The following is a 22,449-nucleotide window of genomic DNA, read 5'->3' as shown; positions in this document are numbered from 1 at the left end:
TCTTTACACAGAATTAAGAAGTAATGAAGACATTAAGACTGATCATATATACAAGTGTTTGTTTACGTCAATTACGAGTACATCTATATTTCGAAACAAATGAAGTAAGAATAATCTCCGTAGCGAAACAGCAAGTGCATGGTTGATTTCAATGAATGCTTCTCTTCGTTGTCTTTAAATATTTGATTTCTTGTCAGGTGTTTTGAAATTTGCAACTTAGGCTTTCTTATCAGTTAATCCAAAGGAACTTATTACACTTAGATCTTATGCGGTAGGCCGATTCAGCAATTATCACAGGACTTCATAATCTAGATTTATGTGTTCATTTGCACACACATTAAACACAAACACTGCAAAACACAGTCCTGAAACAACCACATTTACTAACTAAATTTCTCTCTCTCTCTCTCTCTCTCTCTCTCTCTCTCTCTCTCTCTATCTATCTATCTATCTATCTATCTCTCTCTCTCGTTCGCCCTTATACCCTCTCTCTCTCTTCTCCCTCTTACGCACATAAAAACGTACAGTCGTATTAAGGCTCGATGGTGGAAGTATTTTTTCCAGGAGTGTACACATACACACATGAATCCACGTCCACGAACGTACACAGCTGAACTGGACTTACATTTTAAAGGGTTCACGAATATTGTTTTTAAGTTCCTCTATCGAGTTCAAACACAGGGCTGCTCCATGGATCTTGCGCCGTTGTAACTTCCGCCGACAAGAAAAACCGTGGATACACCGTGATGAATGGGGAAGGTGGATTGGTTACTTATATTTCCAAGTTACATACATTAGAAATCATAATTGTTACCATAATTTCGTTACATAACATTGGTAATTCTACAATTACAGAAAGTACATTACATTATACAGAAAATATATTATGAAACACATGACAAACATTATTCAAGTCTTTGAACATACCCCAAGTTTCGAAGACATCTCCTCAAGTCCCCTGATTTTTCATAATCCTGTAGAATGTTTCTTATTCTCTGATCCAAACTGGCGGCACAGTTTTGTCGCTTTCCACGAACTCCTAACTCAATGTCCTTCAGTACAGTCGTCTGATGGCATGCATCTCCTTTCAACTTAGCGAGGAAAAGAAAGAAGTTATGCTATCTCCTACCAATGGAAGAATTTAACTTTCGATGCCATCCTCAACACTGTTGTTAGTTCTGTGGCGTTGGTTGTGGCAATTCCACAGAGGAATTTTACGTTTGTCAAGCTATGTATCAACTAAATAATCGTTGAACTGTGTAATCTTGTCGCTTTGCGGCAAATCCTCCATGATTGTAAGGAACCCAGCTTCGAGATATGTAACTGGGAGATGTGCCAATGCAGCGCACATCTTGACATGTCGTCTAATATCTTCGTTCTCGGTGTACTCTCAGCTTAGACCCACTCTCTGAACTGCACTCCACAGCGCTTGGTTGAGGTGGAAATTACATCCCTTTATATCCACTGCAGGCAAAGCATCCTGTGCTGCGGAAAATGCTGCAGATTCGAAGTCCATCATTATGGTATTGGGATTAAACCCCGGACACCATCCTTTGACTAGATTATAAAGTCGTAGATAAGTGAAACGTTTCTTATCTGGAAGAACAGCGTACACTGATGGTATAACACAAGTCACCTCGTCAGTGTTCCCTGCATATACGTGAATAGTGTACAACTGAGTGAATTGTATTGGACAACTGTCAAAGGTTCCGTCGCAAAGGCACAATTGGTATTTTCTATAAAATTCTTTACTTCCTCCGTAGCAAACATGACAATTCTGGAGCCATCAGTCGAATCAACCTCCAGAAAACGTTTCCCGTCAAAACACTCTGCCTTCTCGCGTTCTTGCCTGTTACCCAGAGAGGCATTCCGTAGATTGTTCAAGCCCGACTTTAACGACGAATACAGGGGAAGTTTGGTAACCATTTCGTAATTGTTATCCTGTACAGCTTTCATCTCTTGCGAGAACACTTCGGGGACAGGTACACCTACATCTTCCCGTACTCTCTTCCTACAAACAGTCAGTGCCTTCCTCACTTCAGCTGCTGCTATATTTGGTACACAGGTATGGTCCTTCTGCGAAATAATTGTTTTTCCATTTATTGATATTATCGCCGGACATCCCCTCCTCTCGTTCAGGAAGGCCTGAAATAACAAAAAATTGTTATATGGTGTACGGTTTCTATTAATTAATTCTATTAATTACAACAGAACAAGAAATACATTATTATGACAATTTGTAAAGAGACTTACCCATAACACTGATCCCTTGTTTATCCTCTTGAGGTGAAATTGATGCCTTGGCGAATAAGCAGTGGCTTCCCCTTGGAAGTTTCCGTTACTTCAGACTCCATTTCTCACACGATACAAGTACTTAAGTATTTTTTTATTATTATTTTTCGTTGTCATGTCGGGTTTCCTTTATTATTTAATTGCAACCTCTTTATTCATTATACTAGATAATTACATGATTACATGATTTTGTGTGGCATTACGTAAATTTTGTACTACCTCCCGCAACTGTCGCAGGGAGGAAAAATCTGTGTTGTTCCCAAGACGGCACATAAACAAACACAAACGAAAAAACATATAACCAATTCAGATGGCAGCTAACAGTTCGTGTAGGATCTGAAGTCTGTCATCTGAGTCTTCAGCGCGATGGATGGCATGTAGTCCTTCCACCAATACGCGTAGTGTCTGGAGTACAGGTCGGTTCAGCAGTATGTTTAACAGCCGACGTAGTACGTCCAGGTTGTGGGCTCTCTGTGGTCTCGGTATTGAGGCCGATGATTGGCTGGGAGAAGGCGCTACAGGAGTTGGTCTATTTTCTAGCCTCCGTTGTTGAATGGCGCTCTGCACTGAAGTAGGAGCTGGTTGAATGGCGATCTGCGTTGCAGTCGTAGCTGGTTGAATGGGGACAGTATGATCCGGAGGCTTGGATATATTATTCTTCTCCTTGTTAGTGTCCTGGGTTGATTTCGTTGGGACCTTAATACGGGAAGCTTGCAGTAGCCGTTGATACACAGGACATCCGTTATAGTTGGATGTGTGTGCTCCTGCACAGATCACGCTCTTGGCTGGTATGTCTGGTGTGCGCTGGAGACATTCTGTAATCCAATGAACCCCAGAGGATTTTAGGCATCTGGGGTACATATGGCAAAATCGCTGCCCGTGGCCAAAGCGTTGGTAGCGATGGCACTGCAGAACGTGTTGAGGTCTGCGTTTTTCAACTGCGATTTTGAAACCACTGAGGGAATTGAGTTTATATGCATCCGATGAAGGTCTTGCCGTCTCGGAGTCGAGTTCTACACGTCGTATTGTTGCAACGACAAATGGGAGTTTATATTCCCTTTATTCGGGAACTGACGAAGCTCGTGTAGAGATAATAGTTTGTCTTTCATGAAGACGACGAACATTTTCTGTTTGAAAGCCGACGCCCTGTAGGGCATGATAAATTTGTTCCTCTGTATAATCCAAAGGAACGTGCCTAAGCACAACCTTACGGTAGTTCTTTGCTGCTGATCCCGCAGCTATGAGCTTCTTGCCACACGGTCCTCGTAGATACTGCCAAGTCTTATTGAAGTCAAAAGCGGTTTTACATAAAACCTTGAGTTGGTGAAACATCACGACGAATGTTGGACACGTAGTTGTAACCTTTCGTATTAGGTTGGCGTAATATTCACATCGGTCAGTTCTGACGAAAATGGGTAGGACATATTTTTCTGTGCAGAATGGTGTCTCATCGTATCCTTGAAAACCATACGGTGTTGACGAACAGTTGCCTTCTGGAGTTTCGCTCTGTGACGTACTCTCCCTGCTGCGTTTCGCCCTCGGTCTGGGACATCCTATCCCTTTCAGGTCCGAGGCTGGTAGTGGTCCGTCAAGTACTTACAAGTCTGGTCTTTATATATATTGTCCTGTTCGTATTTCTATTCGTAGGAAAAGTGAAAGGTGTATTTCTATTCGTATGGAAACGTGACAGGTGTTTTTCTATTCGCAAGGAAAGTGAAAGGTGTAGTTCTATTCTCAGGGAATGTGAAACCTAGGGAAAGTGAAAGATGTTTTTCTATTGGCTTACCCTATTCTGTTAATAGAAAAAAATAGTAGAACAGGTGAAGGAGTGTAAGTGGAGTTGGCAACACTTAACGCAAAATCCATCCCGGCGACATTACGAGTCACAAAGCGACACGACGAAGGGCATCCTAGATACTTATATACGGGCCTCACACCAGCTTCCGTGACGTCACAGGACTAGTCAACTAGAGTCAATTTATATAATTTAATATTTATTTTTCTGATTGAATCGTCCTTTCTTATCCATTCAGAACGTTAATTTCACATCAAGAACATTTCAAATGTTATTCGGCATTACAAAATACGTGAACAATGTTGACAAAAGTAAAAATCCAATTTTTTCCGATCTGCATAATGTACCTTTATTTTTCAAATTACCAAGAGCAAAAAATGCGGCAGAGTTAAAATTTGATCCTACATTGACACTTATTCAGATTCTTTAGAAACTAGCAAATTTTCACTTTAGCAACTTGTCTACAGATTTTCGTTCTACATTTCCAACTGGTAACACAAGAACACATTTTTATACAGTTCGCTAACTACATCGCAATAATCATAAAGATTTATTCCTGTCTTTTACAGAAATAATCGACAAATAGAAAATATAACATCCATTACTGAGTACAAAGATATAAAATTATCCACAATGTATTCGTGAAATAGGTTATTAGAGCTGAACGAAGTAGTAAAATTCCATTGTAAACCGGAACATAGCTTCAAGAAGTAAGTGAATACTCCTCTACTGTGGCTAGATAGTAAATTAGATGTTTAAGACGTGAATTTTGAACTTTGAAATACACAATTCAGACAACTCATCAGCAATAACATAGACATATGATTAACTATCAACATTTTTCGTGTTAATTAAATTAATATAATTAGTAGTTACAAGTTCGGCATCTGTGTAATTAATATTACCATATACAATTTCCTAAATGTCGTACTTCGCACTGGTTGAACACACTTGTTTTTTTTACTAACGTGTAATTAAACGTTGTATTACATGTAAGCGCAAAAATTTACTTGTAACTGATAAGGACATAACTATGTTAATTATTAATCTTACTCTGAAATAAATACATTTACAGGAACTCTTTTTAGAACAACTCACTTATTCAGATACATGTGTTTCGCCAAAACACAGGACTAATCTTTTAACGTCATCAGTCCTTTGACGTCATTAGCTTGATGCTCCTATACGGAGTATGCACGAAGTACACGCATCTCTGAGGCCCCGCATGACGAGTCATTTTGTTAGTTAGCTAAACTCTGTTGGTAGATTTCGTCTATGAATGCAATAGGTCTAGGTCTGTCTTTTATAATTTGTGAAGCGGGTTAACGATATATAACAGTTTACAGCAGAATCAATGCATCAATGTAAATGTACATGCAGAATTAATGTATTATTCTGTATTTTATATGTTGTGAATAGAGTCAGATTGTAATATTTCAAAATGCATCTCAAAATATGACTTAATATCTCCATAAAGATACAAAAGGTAGTAGCATATTGCACTGGCCTTTAATTAAACCTTAATTCATAGATCAAATAACAATACATGAGCTAATTAGCTTATTTTCTAAGGGAAACATTAATCTGGTCATCCAGATTTTCTGTTTCAGCGATTTTCTTTGTCAGAATATAATCACTTTTAATTTGCAATTAAATAAAATTTCGCCGCCATGATACTGTCCCCCAGTGCGAAAATTTTGGATTGGAGTTTTTGGTCTGTAACTAGATGTTTGTGGCTAAATTAAATAGATTCACGCATGCGCAGATTGTTTTGTCGCAAGCTGCTCCATGCAAAACCAAATTCCCTAGGCATTCGTAAACTGTCGCAACGTGATTCGAGGCGACTAGAGTCAAATGTTTCGTCCGGTGTGCGGCCGCCGTAAGAACCATATGTTAAACCTTCCCCAAGTCGCGTCGCGTCGCGTCTGGTCGGATCCGGTGTGCGGCCGACCTTATAGTACGGCGGATATGTGCAAAGAGCGATAAGAGCATGAAACTTGGAATGTAGTTTAATATCCGCCTTAATATCATTTTAAAGATTGGAGGCATTCAAAATACCCTGTTGGTCGGTAATGGCGGATGTTTTCAAAATGGCGGCCGATTTATTAGTATATCTTTTGACACAAGCGGGGTAAATGAACTTTTATTGGTCCTGTTTGAAGATTTAACTTTGTTATTGGTCAAAGGGAAGGAAAACTTTCCAATAAGGCCTACAAAAGCATTCTATATGCCTATTAGTGACGAAAAATACCTTGATTGCCTATGTTTAAGGAACGCTTTTTTCAAGATTTTTTATAAGAGCATGTTGCTGTTCAAAGCGCTTCAGTTTTGAAGTTTGAAGTGTAATCGTTAATTATTACCACTTTAGTTACTAATTATTATATTTCAATGATGTGGATATATGGGTTGTATAAATTCCAGGAGCAAAAACACAAACAAAGACTGAACTACTTAATGCTACTTAAAAGAGTTTCTTGCATATCAACAACTGTGTTAAATTGTTTTAATTGTGTTAATCAAATTGTTTTAATTTTCAAATTATTGCTTATAATCAGTACCTAAAAAAATATGAATGCAATCAATAAATGCTCTTAGTAACATCACGAAATCATAATTGACATCTTCAAATGGTGTCTTGTCCTTCGTCACAGCCACCGCATCTACATAGTTGGGTATTCGGAAGGTTTGCAGGGAACAGTGACGTGCATTGAGGAGTAGCTAGTCTAGCAGAGATAGAGCAATCAATCTCAAATCTCTAATTATTTTCAAATCACAATAGTTATTGTATTGTTGAAAGCACAGTTCATATGCAACACCTTTTTTTTCACGCGCTTCTCGTCCCTCGGTGCGTTCAGCGGTCAAAGCTGGCCTAGCTCGCTCATACTCCGCCTCACAGTTCCAGGTAGAAACGGGTTTCCGAAGGGAAAGGGAAGGTTTCTGACTCTACCTCCCTTGGCCCCTCGCATCCTGCTCCAATGGATGAAAGCCCGTGCTTTCAGGTCCTCCAGTCTATCTCCTATAAGCCCGACCCTGTGGCCGAGTGTTGTCGACCTCCGTGGCGGAGTGGTTAGCACAGCGCGCTGCAACGCCAGGGGTTCCGTGTTCGAGTCCCGGGTAAGGCATGGATATTTGTGTTTTTCCAAACGTGAGAAACTGAGAATACTGTAAAAAATTAAAAGTGTAAAGGTTGAAAAAGTGTGAATGACGGGGGATACCACCGCGTAGGGGTATTCCTTTTTTAAAAAAAAAAAAAAAAAAAGTGGTTAGCACATCGCGCTGCGACGCCAAGGGTCCCGGGTTCGAATCCCGGTCGGGCTTGGTTGTTTGTGAATGTCCATTCATCAATTTCATCATTTCATCACTCATCCCCATCTTCGCAAATTAGCCAAGAGGCACAAAACGCGAAGTAAAATAAACTAAATCAAATCAAATCAAATCAAATCTCCTATAGGACAGATAGGGGATTGGTTTCTATTCGATTTCTTTGTAAATCCCCTAAAGAACGAAAGGGAAATTTTTCTGCAGTACTTATGTTCTGTGTATTTACACTACTTTTTACACATTGTACAATATGTATGTATAATATGAGATGTACTTTTATTATTTATGCAATTGGAACGTCTTATATGCAGAGGAAAATGTTATACTTTCCTTTTTTTTAAATATAGAATATATAATGATTAAATAACAAATATTTGCTCACGCTCTCTCTCGCTCACATTTTAGTAGTGTTTTATTTAAATATACTAATCTCTTGGCCTCCAACAAAAAAAGGATAAGCTAAACAAACATAAATACGGATGTACTTATTTGGGCAAGAGAACGCGCGTTCTAATTCTTGTTGTTGGTTTGGTTTATTTTATTTCGCTTTTCTGGCACATTTGGTTATCGCAAAAATGAGGATGAGTGATGATATGATGAAACTGATGAAGGGACGTCACAAAGTACAATTCAGACAGGAATTCGTGACCAGCGCGCATTCCTGTTCCTATGTGTTGTACTCTGCCTGCAGTGAATAATGAAAAAAATTAGAAATAAAAAATGTATCCCAGAACTCAAAAAGCCAAATGAATATCAGTGAAGAAAGTAGAAAAAGGTGTGCTTAAAGATGTTTTTGTTACCTGTTTATCCTCCATCGCTTTTTCCAGCTGTATAGATTTAATCGCAATAAGTAGCTAAGAGCTTATGAAAGTCGTGAGGAACAATAATAAACAGAGAATTCTAGGCTCCTGATTTCACAGTACCCTGCAGACGCAATGGGAGGAAATTACTTGTATTCTCTTCTCTCTTCCATCGCTTTACCTAATTTCTGCCATGACGATGAACGTTCATTAAATTAAACGGATGAAGAGTGCTTGCAAAGAAACACTCATGCAACGGTCAGGGCTCGATCTCGGATCCTTCAGTAACGAGATCGTGAGATGGGGAAATTATGGAAATCAAGCAATGCAAAATTTTTGAAAAAAAAAAGAAAAAAATCATATATATAAAAATGGTATTTCAAAAATTCAATTCAAAATTACTACTCAGGAAAAATGCAGTTTGCTTTACCGATACCCACGTATCCAAATGGTTAGCGCCTTCCTCTCATCTTTGCTGTCGGCCGACCTCCGTCGGGGAGTGCAAGTGGTCCCGGATTGGTAGTACCCGATGGAGGCATATAGTGGTTCGGATCACACATTATACTATAGGTCTAGTCCCGATTAGCCTTTCTGTGTATAAGCGTGGGTCTGTTATTGTAATAGAGTAAATACATAGGCGTAACTTGGTGGGGGCGAGGAGGCACTCGCACCCCAAATTTTAAGGTTACTAAATTTAAAAACAAAGGATACATTTTTATAACCTCTGGGACCTGAGTAGCATGAATAGTATACTTTATGATTGCGTAAATGTAAGTTACTTAGCAAAATAGTTCTGGACATTAAGAGGCACAAAACGCGAAGTAAAATAAAATAAATCAAATCAAATCAAGTTCTGGACATTTTACGAGATGGAAAACTTGTCGATCACGGCTCCCAAAGTCGCAAGTTTCATTCTGACCCCGAAAGTTAAGTCGCAAGTTTTATTCTGACCCCGAAAGTTAAATCCCAAGTTTGATTCTGATTTGATTTGATATATTTTTAAGTCAGTAAGGCTAATCGGTACTGGACCTACAGTTTAAAGTGGGATCCGAACCACTATGTGTCTCCACCGTGTATCGAACCCGGGACCCCTTGATTACAAGGCGACGACGCTACCACTGCGCCATCGGGGAGGCCTAAGTTTGATTCTGACCTCGTAAATTAAGTCCCAAGTTCTCTTTTGCCCCTCCAAAGTTAGGCTCCAAGTTACGCCCATGAGTAAATAAATTACACGAAATAACAGAAATATCAACCGTTTGTTTTTAAACTAAATACCACATTGGAAAAAGAAGTAGTCTAATATTTTTCTTCAGTTTAACGTTCTCAATTTCAAATAAGATAGGAGAATAAAATACAAGACGAATTAGAAATATCATCGTCATAGTAGAGATAATTAGCCGTGTCAGCCAAGAATACACGCATTGGCCGTCTATAATTCATATTTCTTACATACCGCTAGAAAGATCTGCGAATAGGTAACGCCTAATAATCCTAAGTATTACATTTTCACAAAGCGATAAGTATCAGTTAGGAAGATGACAAGTGATACTGCTTGAAAGGAACTTTACGATTACCTCTATATCATGGAATATAAAACGTAATGTCCATGTGTGCGTTAATATCATCACCCTTTGTTTTCATTTTTACAGCAAAGCAGTTTCGAAGGTCGTAAAACTTTAGGTTTACAGATTCTTGTTTTAGTGTTCAACATGTAAGTTTTCTCTGTTTCTTTGTTTCCTTGTGTTGATCATCTTTTTGTCGTCAATCAAGAATGAACGCTTTAATGGTCGTTGTTATATTTGTGATTCTGGAGGTAATTCCTGAAATTAGATATTGGAGTTAATATTTAAAGTAGTATTAAAGTTCAGTTCATTAACAGTGGAATCTTTGTTTTACTTTGTTTATTTATTTGTCTACTACAGAGAAAGGATATCTCCAATTACAGAAGCATTAAAATAACATAATTAATATGTGAATGTGAATATAAGTGAGATTAAATAGCATGCATACATATTACATAGATATAACTATAACGTAAGTATATTTATATATCGTAGAGTAATGATGTGCTCGCATAATATATATATATATATATATATATATATATATATAACACATAAGGTAAACTGGGGTATTAAGGACCATCAAATTGCTATTTCATTGAAGAAATTCATCAAGAGCTGTTCAAGAAAACACAAACAGGATGCATTCTGGAATGTGTACTTTCTAGTTTACATTAATGACAACACAAACGAGTGGGAATATAATGCAAAGGCAAAAATAACAATGAATTGAAAGGTAGGTTGTAATATCCCAATTGCCCCATTGCTGGGTAATAAGGACCAGCCAATGGGGTATCAAGGACCGGTCCGCTTTTGAATAGTACGTCCTTCTTTTTCGAAACACAATAATCTTGAACTACGTCACACAAGTCTTGTTTGTTCATTCCAAAAGCCCACTGAGGAAATAGAATGAAGCACTCCTCTAATTGTGATTCTTCTGCAGCTGTTAGTGCAGTAGACGTTCCAGGGTGAGCTTTTAACTTCATACAGCCGCTCAGCAGTTCTTTATGGCGTTTTCGCGCGTCTGTTTTTAGGCTGGTTCCATTTCGCGGTTTAACTACGCAGCTTACACACCATTTGTGTGCAGAGTACTATTTACACACACAAAAAAAGGATCACGGGCCGTGCACACGGCTGGTGCGCCTGCCGCTTCGCATTTCTTTGCGCTTTTTACAAAATTCTAGCACACGGTCCTTAATGCTCCGTGGCCCTTAATACCCCGGTTTACCTTATAAGTTTTTCATAAATCCACAACCAATATTCGTTAGAGAATATAGTATAAAATCACATTTCTCATGAATGCATATGTAGATTAGATTTGTTCAGAAAAATATGACCATAATAGGAGAGAAACAATAATGAAATAAATCCATACACAATTTAATTTACACATATCCATAAGCTCATACGCATACATATATTTACATTATACATACACATACATACATATTTATGTGGATATAGGGGATACATATAAAATATATTCTACAAATAAATAATAAATACAATAAATAATCAACCGTTTGTGAAAGTATCTCTGTCAAGTGTTACTTTTATAGCATTTATATATTCCAATATGTTAAGATTAAAATCAATATTTGGAATTGTGAATGTTATTCTATTATACATACTACTCATTCTAATTAATGTTGATTGTTTGTACTTTTCAGTTTTAAGGATATTATATAGCATATAATTTTCTTATTCTTAAATTGTACTACCTTCATTGTATTATATTTATTTTTTAATATAGCGATTAAATTTAAACTTTTAACATTCCGTTCTTTAACATCAAGTAGACATTTCAATACAGAAGATGTGGGGCATAAGAAAAGAAAAATTATCTTTGTACAGTGGGATCCACGAGTATCACCAAGCAAAGTGTCCATCACCAAAGTTTACTCTCTATATTGTACGTAATGAGAGCTTCAAGAATTCGAATAAAACACCAAATAGGCTGCTGGCAACTTCTGCATCAGCAAAATAAAAAGATAATTATCTTAATTATAATTCCTTAGAAACTAACAGGATACAAGAGAGAAATTAATTAAAGAAGTCATGGACAATTTGCCGAGCAATACTTGTGAATTTTCTGATAAAAATTATACGTATATTTTACTTTATATAAGGAATTGCAAGTATACTTTGTTGGTAGTTGATTCCACAGAATCGCTGTTTAAATAAAAAAAATAGATGTCATGCAATTTTATCGCACTTAAATAATTCTCTAACATTCACAAAAGCACAATTGAATATATTTAGATGATAATCATCAGAATACCGAAACTTTTGTTGGGTTTCTATATTAACCAAAGCATTAGTTCTTTCATTTACAAGTATTCCTCATGGTCAAAATTTACAATTAAGCAATTAAGTAACTAAAGAGAATTAGATAAACTTGTATTTTGATTCTACGGTAGTATTACCCTAAGCCCATTCTTATATTCTTGCACACATAATTTGTTTCTTTAAATGCAGAGGTTCTGGTTTCTGCTAGGAACGAAGGAAACAAACCACTGGGAGAATTATAACTTTATATTTTTATTCAGTATCAAAGTTTTACCTAATTGAATTTATAAGGAATAAATAACTGATGGAATAAATGACAGAACAAATATATAGAACAACAGAGAATGGAAGAAGAACAAGCGAAGATAGAATTCAAAATTAAGGTGAAATTGTGAGCAGGGTGTTAAAACTGCGGGCCCAGCAGTATCTTCCTTAGGTTATAAATGTCTACAACTATTTTTATTGTTATTATCTTATTATTATTGTTGTTGTATGAGAAAAGCAAAATAAAGTGCTTGAAATTAATTTTGGGTAGGTTAAGATCCAAAGGTTAAGGTTGAGTTTCATGATTTACTAATTATTTTTTCTTTTATATTATTACGTGAATTAACTTTAGCTACTTTTTGTGTGTTGAACGTTTTTAATGCTGGTTCAAACCTTTAATATTTCACGTATTTCTTTGAATTTTAACTGAAAAGTTTCACACGTAGAATGTTGCACGTTATAATTAAAACAAAGCCTTGGCTTTGTTATTCAAATATTGGGAATATAAACGTCTGACATTTTATTCTACTATTTTATTCAGATACATATCCTGAATGCCAATGAAGGAATGAACGGTGAAGTTAATAGTGAGTATAAATCAAGGGAGCACAGTTAAATAATTCAAACCAATTGACGAAAATTCTATGTATATTTTCTATTCTATGTTTGGTGAGAGAACAATTACAGGTAACAAAGTTAAGTAGTTTCACGATATCGAAGATCATCTACAGGATCACAGATGAATGTGTACAATATATAAAAATATAGTGAGATGTAAACTTGAGTATGCGTATATTATATGGGCCCTATTTATAAATCTTATGAAAATAGTCTCGAAAGAATTCAAAAAAGGTTTACAAAAAATATAATAAACCACCACATGACAACACCCCACAAAGACCTACTTCAGGAATTCAATTTCGAAACTCTTATTAATAAGCGAAAATTGTTAGATCAATTGTTCCTCTACAAAACAGTAAACGGCATACTATATAATAGTTTTATTTCTTGGAAAACTTCAGTTTAATATAAGGAAGAATAATTTACGTTGCAGAAATATTTTCATCCATAACATTCCAAAAACCCAAAAATTTAAGAGCTGCCCGATTAATATAAGTTGTGATATGTACACTTGCATGCAAAGAAATAGACCCACCTCACACTTTCGACATAAAATATTATTAAATTTATTAACATCATACGTATTTATTATTGAACTTTATCTACATATAAGTAGGATTAGACGCTTCCATTTGGATAAACATTTTATGTGCCTCCAAACAGTTGGAAGAAAAGTTAAGAACAAGCAAACATTTTATGGATGTATGCATATGTATCTATTTTAGTTGTATTGTAATTCTTCAATATTTTAATTACTATTCATTATTAGTAGTATTATTATTATGTACGCCTTCTGTCACTGGAGAATATACCTCTGTTGAAGGTATTAATAATTAAATAAATAAATATTTATGCTTCTTGAGGAAGAAACCAAGAAACGCGTGATGTGATATCGAAATGCATAGCTGCCACCAGTGGCGGCGATTGGGTTCCAAAACTGGATGGGTGCAAGGTTTCAAAATAGGGGCGAGAACAGTTTACTTTTCCTTGATACATAAGGTTTAGCATAGTGCGGGTGCAAAAGTGGCAAAAAGTGTGGGGCAAATGCCCCCCCCCCCTAATCATCGCCGCTGGCTGCCACTCTTTAAATGTCGACACTCTAATATGGCGTGAATTTTATCTTGAATTACTTATTGGCTTGCATCTCTGCTCATTTCCATCCGATCTCAACGATATATATTTAAATTAAAGTCCTTTAATAAAACACTCAAACGCTAACCAACGCAAAATTTATTGTATGAAAAATACACTATAAATCAAGGCCGCCGCAGGGAGGTCCAGGAGAGGCACTTACACCCCTCGCCTTGAGATTTCTGGAATTTAATTCCAATAGTGAAATTGTAGGAATATTTTATAACAAAAAGTATTGTTTTCTGTGACTTACTGGCCGTAAGATACAGCAATTATTCCTATAATGATAACAAGAATTATTACTATTATTATTCCCCACTTCCACCCTGGACTGCATTTTGCAGACGAACGAGACTCTGGCCAGTATATTTTTTGTGTTATCCTGTGTTTTGTCCGTGTGTGTGCTGAGTGCCTCTTGACAGCCTCAGCTTTTCACCGAAGTCAGAATATTTTAATATTTTTGTTACAACACGACGTTACAGTCATGTTATTTTAGTTCTGGTAAGGGGCTGGATACCGCATAAATTGACGGGTGCAACATAGCCTAAGTGCCCAAAATTTTATATTCAAATTCAAATGTTATTATTATTATTTGAAGCACGGTTACACTTAAGCTTACAGTCTATTTTACACTCATTATCTAACTATCTAATTATATATCTACAGTTATGCAAATTGTATACAGTTATACCAAATATAGAAATTACAATTATATGCAATTTTTAAAACAACATAAGTAGTGGTAGTAGTAGAAACAAAAATAATAGCAATAATAATAATAAAACGTTAAAATGCTGACCAAGGCAAACTTTTATAGTATACATAAAAACGTAACATTTCCACCCTCTAACAGGGTCTTCTTCAGACGAATGTTCACAATGAATTGATGAAAGATACAACCATCATCTTATATATACACTCCCAGTACAGGGAGGCACTAGTCCTTATCTTAGGACATTTCCTGTCAGGAATTCCTTAGTGTGGAATCTCCTGACAGGTAATTGACAGGTACCTGGTGAGAGTCTGTGCCTTATCAATTCCTCCACTTCTGGACATAGACAGGTTCCTTACCTCCTGGACTCGTTTCCTCCTCTTTTCTGTCTTCGTTTTTCTTCCTCTTCTTACCTCCTTCCTTTCTCTCATCTTTTTCACTCCTTGTAGCACTCCTTTCCATTCTTTGTTGACTTTCAGTCCCCCATTCCTGTTCATCATTTCTTCTTCTCCTTTTTTCTCTATTTCCTTGGCTTCTTACCACTTCCTTACTATTCCTCTCTTCTCCCTCCCTATTCTCCTAGCCTTCTCCCATTCTGTCGTGTCCCGTTTCTTTTGTGTGCTTGAATATAGCATTTTCATAATAATAAAAGTTTCTATGACCCTGCCCCCCCTTCATAAAAATTCTCCGGGTCTCCTTGCCATAAACGTAACGTTTCCACCTTCTAACAGGGTCTTCTTCAGACAAAGATTCACAATATTTTTTTAAAAATTACTGTGAATCTTTGAAGAAGACTCTGTTAGAGGGTGAAAACGTTACGTTTATAGTGTATTTTTTATACAATAATTTTTGCTTTGGTCAGCGTTTGAATGTTTTATTAAATATAAAAACAAGGCTTAACAATGTTACTAAAGTCGTTTGATTGATTTTAACTTTATTTTCGGACTTCTTAGAGGTGCCTAGCGGTTTTTCTATAAATTAATAAAGCTTAAAAATGTTATATTTGTTTATAACGGAAATTATATTTAAATTTATGTTCGAAATAGGGTAGTAAATAAGTTGCCATCAAAATATAAGTTGTGCATTGTTTGCATGTAAAAATAAAAATAAATCATTTAAATATTATTGTTACTAGAACAAAATTTAGAATTCGTCACAGAAAACACTAATAATTTTCATAATTTAAATGCTAATGAAGCTTCTTCTAATCCGAAGGTTAGAATTGTATAGACAGAAGATACAAATTATATTTGAACACTAACTGGACTCAAAAATTGACATCTTGTGCATTCAATACAATTCACTATTTATAGCAATGTATAAGGTGGTTAGCTTACTAAATTTATTTTCTGTTATTAGTTATTCCGATTTGGAGGTATGATTTTAACTTTAAGTTCGTTATTTCTTTTAGCAAATATTTATGGGAACGAAAAATCTACCCATCTTGGGAAGCGCCCAGAAACTAAAACAAGGAGAGGGAAGACAGACGGATCTTCGAAACATCAACGGAATGGGAAATCTCTTAGGGTGCTTGATGAGGAGTCAGTCACCACTACTGAAAAAATTACGAAACGTAAAGAAATAAACGTCGTAGTGAACGTTACTGTGTTGTAAGTCAGAAAAATACAAAATAAATCTACGATAAAGCAGGTATCATAAAAGGTGTACTGAATACAATTTTTATAGAATTCATTGATCAGTTTTATATTTTCGTTTCTACATCTGCCAGAACTGCAAATAAATATTAAGATTTACTATTTACTCTAGTTTATCAATACTTAACAGCTGCCTGCTCCTTCGAAATTTAGGATGATAGCTAGCTTATTGTGATCTGAGTGTTGTAAGCTAGCACGTCAGATCACTTCTGAACAAAGCAAACACTGTAAGAAGGTAAATGTTGCCATCTGGCGTTTGATACATGTATTACGTAGTGTCACACTGGTGAGTGTTCAATGAAATCGCCTTCCGTTTCGGTGCAATATTGAGTGAGTTACAGCTTCTAAATTTATGCAGTGTTTTGTACCCTCGTCATGAATATGAAAACAGCACAAGGAGTGGCGATTACGTTTTGTGCAAAACTCGATAAAACCCCTTCAGACACCTTTTAACACATTGACTGCCACCGTGTAACTAAAAATGTATCTCTTCTGGGCCAATCCGATTTTCTTGTTACTGACTGACTGTGAATGAAATGTGTATGCATAATATCTCAATACAATTGAAATTAAGCCCATTGTTCAGGTTTTTGTGGTGTGTATGCATTTCTATACACGCGGCGTAGGTTTTCAATTTGACGTTGTATGCCACGTGTATATGATTTCATACACGTAATTATTCACTTTGTGTTACCACATTTTGTCTTGTTCTTTCCGAATATCACGCTGTTTTAAAATTTTGTGGTGATCAAAGTACCAAAATTATCAGAATACTGGAGCACTAGTGCTTTGTTTGATTTTCCTCTTCCCCGAAGTATAATGAGTAGAAACAGATTTGAACTGCTTCTACGAATGTGGCATTTTGCAGACAATTCACGTGCTGTCCCTAATGATAGATTACATAAAATTACGAACATCACCAACAAACTCATTTCACAATTCCAAGAAATATACACACCAGGGGAAAAAAATTGTGTCGACGAAAGTATGATACCATGGCGGGGAAGACTTTCATTTCGGCAGTACATCCCTTCCAAAAAGAATAAATACGGAGTGAAAGTTTTCAAGTTGTGTGTCAGCAGGGGCTATACATGGAACATTATTCTTTATGTTGGAAATATAAACGGCCGGTAACATGTCAGTTCCTGAAACTGTTGTGTTACAGCTTGTAAGAGATCTTCTCGGTGAAGGCCGGCGTCTTTACACAGATAATTATTACACCAGCGTTCCTCTTGCTTACCTTGCCATTGACAATAACATACAGTAACATACACATAAATGAATTCAGGAAACTTGTAATCCTAAATATTCTTTCTGAACAATTACCTCCTGGACAGCAAACTCACTTTACCTGTGGAACAAGGCAGAAAAACTCAAACTCATCACTTGATAAACAAAGTAGGTGATAATGGAAGAAAGAAGCAAGGACGCTGTGAACATTGCTACAAAATCTATGGCAGAAGTGGAAATTCTGACTCGACAGGGAGGAAGTTTGCCAGGTGGTGAAGACAGTATTTGACAAATGTCCCAAAAATCCTTTTATGTGCCGGGAGTGTTTCAACAAAAATCATTGAACTTCCAAAGTGTTCGGTATAAAATATGTCATCCTTATATCTATCTATATATCTACAAGGAACATAAGTTTACAAAAAAATATTATATAACGAATCGTTTTGTAAGAATTATGATGTATTAACAACGTATTCCATAATGTATAATCGTTTGCTGTCAATTCTAACCAGAAAAAAAATGTATTTACACATTTACCCTTCTTTTTTAGTTGTCAATACATTTGTACTAGTGAAAAGAATACGTAAGCGTAAATAAAGTTTTGAAGATTTTTTTACTCTTGTAAGACATTACAGAAATTAAAATTATTACTGCCCCATCTTAGCTGTACGCCACGGCTATTTAACAGTCATATAGTTTTGCTTGAACTGTGTATGCGTTTCCATACACGCGGTCAAGAATCAGGTTCTTGTTTGTGTATGGAGTAGCATACACGTGGCCCAGAAGCAAGAAGCCATGTGTATGACATATCATACACACGGCAGTCAAAATGCTGAAAACTGCTTAAGCATACGGAAAGGAAACCTTCTGTCGTGCCAGTGATTTCATTTGGCATCGTCGATTCCGTGACGGGTGGGGGGGGGAGATGGGGATAATGACCCCAGGGAGGCTCGTCCCTCCAGCAGTCGAAGTGAAAATTCGACAAAAACTGAAACAAAATAAAAAAAACAGTCACTGAGAATGATTGATGATTGCGGCTGCGTATAGAGCCATTTTGGAGCGCATGCTAAAGAGACTACGACGAGTTAGACCAGAGCTGCTTAAATCCGTTGCTTGTTTCCGGCAGAACGACAATGCGCCAAGACATGAGGCAATTCTTGTACTTGTATTTGCAGGCAAATAAATGACTGTTTTAAACCACCACATTATTCGTCAGATTTGGCATCGACCGACTACTTTTTATTCCCCAAATTGAAATCCCACTTGAGCGCCTAACATTTTGACATCTGTTTGGATATTGAAGGAGCTGTGACGAGGCACCCAAGCACAATCCCAAAAGAAGTTGTCCTCAGAGGCATCCAGCAATTGTACAGACGTGCCACTAAGTGTGTGGACTTAGGAGAGATGTTCATCGAAGAGTAACTAAGATTTATGGTAAGTCTTAAATATTTAAATATTAAGCCAGTCTAAAAACTAGACACACGGTGTATGTAATTTTTCTTCTCTTGGTGACTTTGTGCGTTGGTGCCACAGTACTTTCTGTACATTCTTTCCATTTTAAAATTACTTTTAATCTATTTTCTACCTCTCTAGGTTCATTTCAACAACTATTCAGTTGGAATTCTAGTTTGGGCAACTTTGTAGTTCAATTTTGTGTAAGACTTACTACTGCGTTTCGAAACTTCATATAGGCACTTTTTTTAGGTAATGCAACCAAACCCATAAACTAATTTCGGAAAATCTTGATCTCCAATTTTACAATAGCATCCAGGGGCGAATCCTCCACGTAGGAAGTGAGGAACACTTGCTTCCAATTCTCTACTTTTTAGAAGTTTAATAATAATGCGCGTTATAAACTTGTGAGCTCAATGTACGTACAATTGACTACGTTAACTACTGCCAAGAGTTGACTTCTGTCGCTCGCTTCAGGTGCAGACCAAAGACGATGGACACACAGGCTTTGCTACCCCGATTGAGGAACCTCACTGGGAGCACTACAAACAAATAGGTGAGGAGTGGAAAAGGGCAGGGGGAAGGTTGCGGTTTTAAAGCATTCAGCGAGGAAGCATCGAGGGTTTCCTCAATGAGTGATACCAACTCCAGCAAAATGGTACTAAACCTAGCACAGTTTGATCTTTGTTGGCACCTAGCACCCTACTTTTGGCATAATGGTAAAATACAAATATCGCAAAATCTTCAAACGTGAGTCTCAGGGAGAGAGAAATATAATTCAAAGGAATATGTTTGCAGGAAATGAAAGTAAAATGAGGTTCAAATCTTATTTTTACTTCACCAGCGGAAATTTTTCAAATAAAAGGGAGTATGTCTACACATACAAGCTTTTCATAACCTTGCCAGGATCCATCCTCTATCTTTTCCTTACCTTGCCAGATTTTGTTCGTGAGGAAATTTTATGGCAGGAAATCGTTAGAAGGTTGGCGGTGAACAGTTACTTTTTTAAAAACAGTTTCAAGTTCCTTGCTGAACCCATTTCGTTTGTTGAACCATCGTACACAATTTTTCAAACCTTCCTCGGTTTACCATGACTTTTTCCTACACCACAAAAAAGCCACGAGTCGCCACTGAATTTTGCATTTCAATTAAGTTGTGAACTCTTTGGAATATGGCGGACGCATACCTTTTATTCCTACCTTGCAACATCCTGAAATATATATACAGAGTGTCATTTTATTGGCGCCCATGGACCACGGAAACGTACAGAGGACGACATCAAATCAAACCATTTTTCTTGGTAACATTCTCCTCGTGAGTGCGTATTTTTGGTGCTACAGTTGTTAAAAAAAAGCCGTTTCGCCTCCTGGATGATGGCAACCCAACACAACATTATCAGAAGGACGAAGTGCATAGACTAAATTGTAGGTGCCAACTTGGCAATGAGATTTGCAAATATTTGATATGTAATCTGAGACAAAATTCGATATTACCACTTCCATTTCAATTCTATTTGTTTTACTATTTTTCGTATAGTTTCTTCACTTCCAGTTGAGTTATTGATGCGTTTTCTCGCTTTGTTTTGCGGTACATAATGTGGCTGATTGTAGATATGTCATTTTTCGCAGAATATGTGTGTGTTCCTGGCAACCCTGGAACGCATCGCTTCACGACAGGAAATGACACTTCAAATGAAATCAAATGTTGTGTTAGGTTGCCAGCATTCAGGCTGCAAAACGGGCTTTTTTGAACGACTGTAGTGCCAAACGACGCACCAAAGAGAAAAATGTTACTGAGGAAAGTTGTTCACCTTGATGTTCTCTATACGTTTCTGTGGTCCATGGGCGCCATTAAAATGACACCCTGTATATAATACACACACACTACATACAGGGTGTTATTTTAATGGCGTCCACGGACTATAGAAACGTATAGAAGACATCAAGACAAACTTTCTTCCGTAACATTTTCATATGGTGCGTTATTTCGGCGCTACAGTCGTATAAAAAAGCTGGTTTTGCCTCCTGAAAGATGGAAACCCAAGACATTTGATCGTATATGTTACGTCATTTCCTACGGTGAAACAGCGCACGGCAGTGTTGCAACGAACGCATAAATCTTGTGAAAATTGACAGACTACCAGCCACATTATTAGCTGTAAAACGAAGGAGAAATTCGTCCAGTAAACCGAAAATCAGGGTACCAGCGCCAGAAGCCCAGCAGTCATCCCAGGGGAAGGGGGCGTGAACCAACGAAACGAGAAATGGTAGAAAACTTATTCAAAATGAAGTGGTATTATCGGAGTTTTTCTCACGCTACAAGTCAAATACAATAACAACAAATTTTATTGGACCTACAGCTTACATGTGGCAGTTTTACGCCCAGCTACATGTCAAATATTTACAAATCTCGTTGCAAGGTTGATATACGTATACAGGTTTGCGTCCTGATACATTCCTTGTGGTAATGTAGGGCTGATAACGGAAGTATCAGAGGTTCACGTTGTTACGTTACGGCTGAAGCACGTACAACCACAGTTACAAACAAATGATGAATCAGCAGCAAATATACTGTCATGTTCACAGTTGCACACTTCACTATTGCATGTGTATGCGGTTCTTAGATAAACATAGTCATCTGAGAAGTTGTTTTACTACTACTACTTATATCGCTGTATTTTGAACCAATTCTGTGAAAGGCCTCTTCGATGGAGGCGTAGTGGTAGCGTCGTTGCCTTGTAATCAAGGGGTCCCGGGCTCGATACCCGGTGGAGGCACATAGTGGTTCCGGTCCCACTTTAAACTGTACGTCCAGTCCCGATTAGATTTACTGTGCATAAAGTGGACTTAAAACATCAAATCAATTAATCAATCATTTTTGTCACTTACCTCATAATACCCTAAATATACATTATATTATGTGTTACTTACCATTGGAATTTTGAGTTCTTCCTTTTTTATTTTGCCAACTGTTCAGTGTGTCACAGACAACTAATATCAAATGGGCGACGTGGATAGACTAAACTGTAGATGTCAACTTGGCAACGAGATTAACAAATATTTTCCATGTATGCTAAGAGACAAAATCCTAAATTACCACTTCCCTTTGAATACGATGTTTTTCTACCATCTTTCGTATTGTTGGTTAGTTTTTTTGCTTTGTTTCACGATACATAATGTAGCTGGTTGTAGCTATGTCATTTTTCAAAGAATATGTGTGTTCTTGGCAACCCTGGCACTAACAGCTTCACAACAGGAAATGACATTACAAATGCGATCAAATGTAGTGTTAGGTTGCCAGCATTCAGGTGGCAAATGTGCTTTTT

At 37.0% G+C, this 22,449-nt stretch overlaps 1 long non-coding RNA gene across 1 annotated transcript; it reads left to right on the top strand.

Annotated features, from left to right (window-relative positions):
• Nucleotides 1-9,926: 9,926 nt before the first annotated feature.
• LOC145981353 (uncharacterized) lies at nt 9,927-16,548 on the top strand. Its single transcript, XR_014440959.1, has 3 exons — nt 9,927-10,021; nt 12,865-12,910; nt 16,199-16,548. It is a non-coding gene; the product is annotated as an uncharacterized LOC145981353 (long non-coding RNA).
• Nucleotides 16,549-22,449: the final 5,901 nt, after the last annotated feature.

This window comes from Lepisma saccharinum, chromosome 29, assembly GCF_977018435.1.
Source record: "Lepisma saccharinum chromosome 29, izLepSacc3.1, whole genome shotgun sequence".
NCBI classification, from domain to species: domain Eukaryota; kingdom Metazoa; phylum Arthropoda; class Insecta; order Zygentoma; family Lepismatidae; genus Lepisma; species Lepisma saccharinum.
This window is presented reverse-complemented; position numbering and strand designations above follow the sequence as displayed.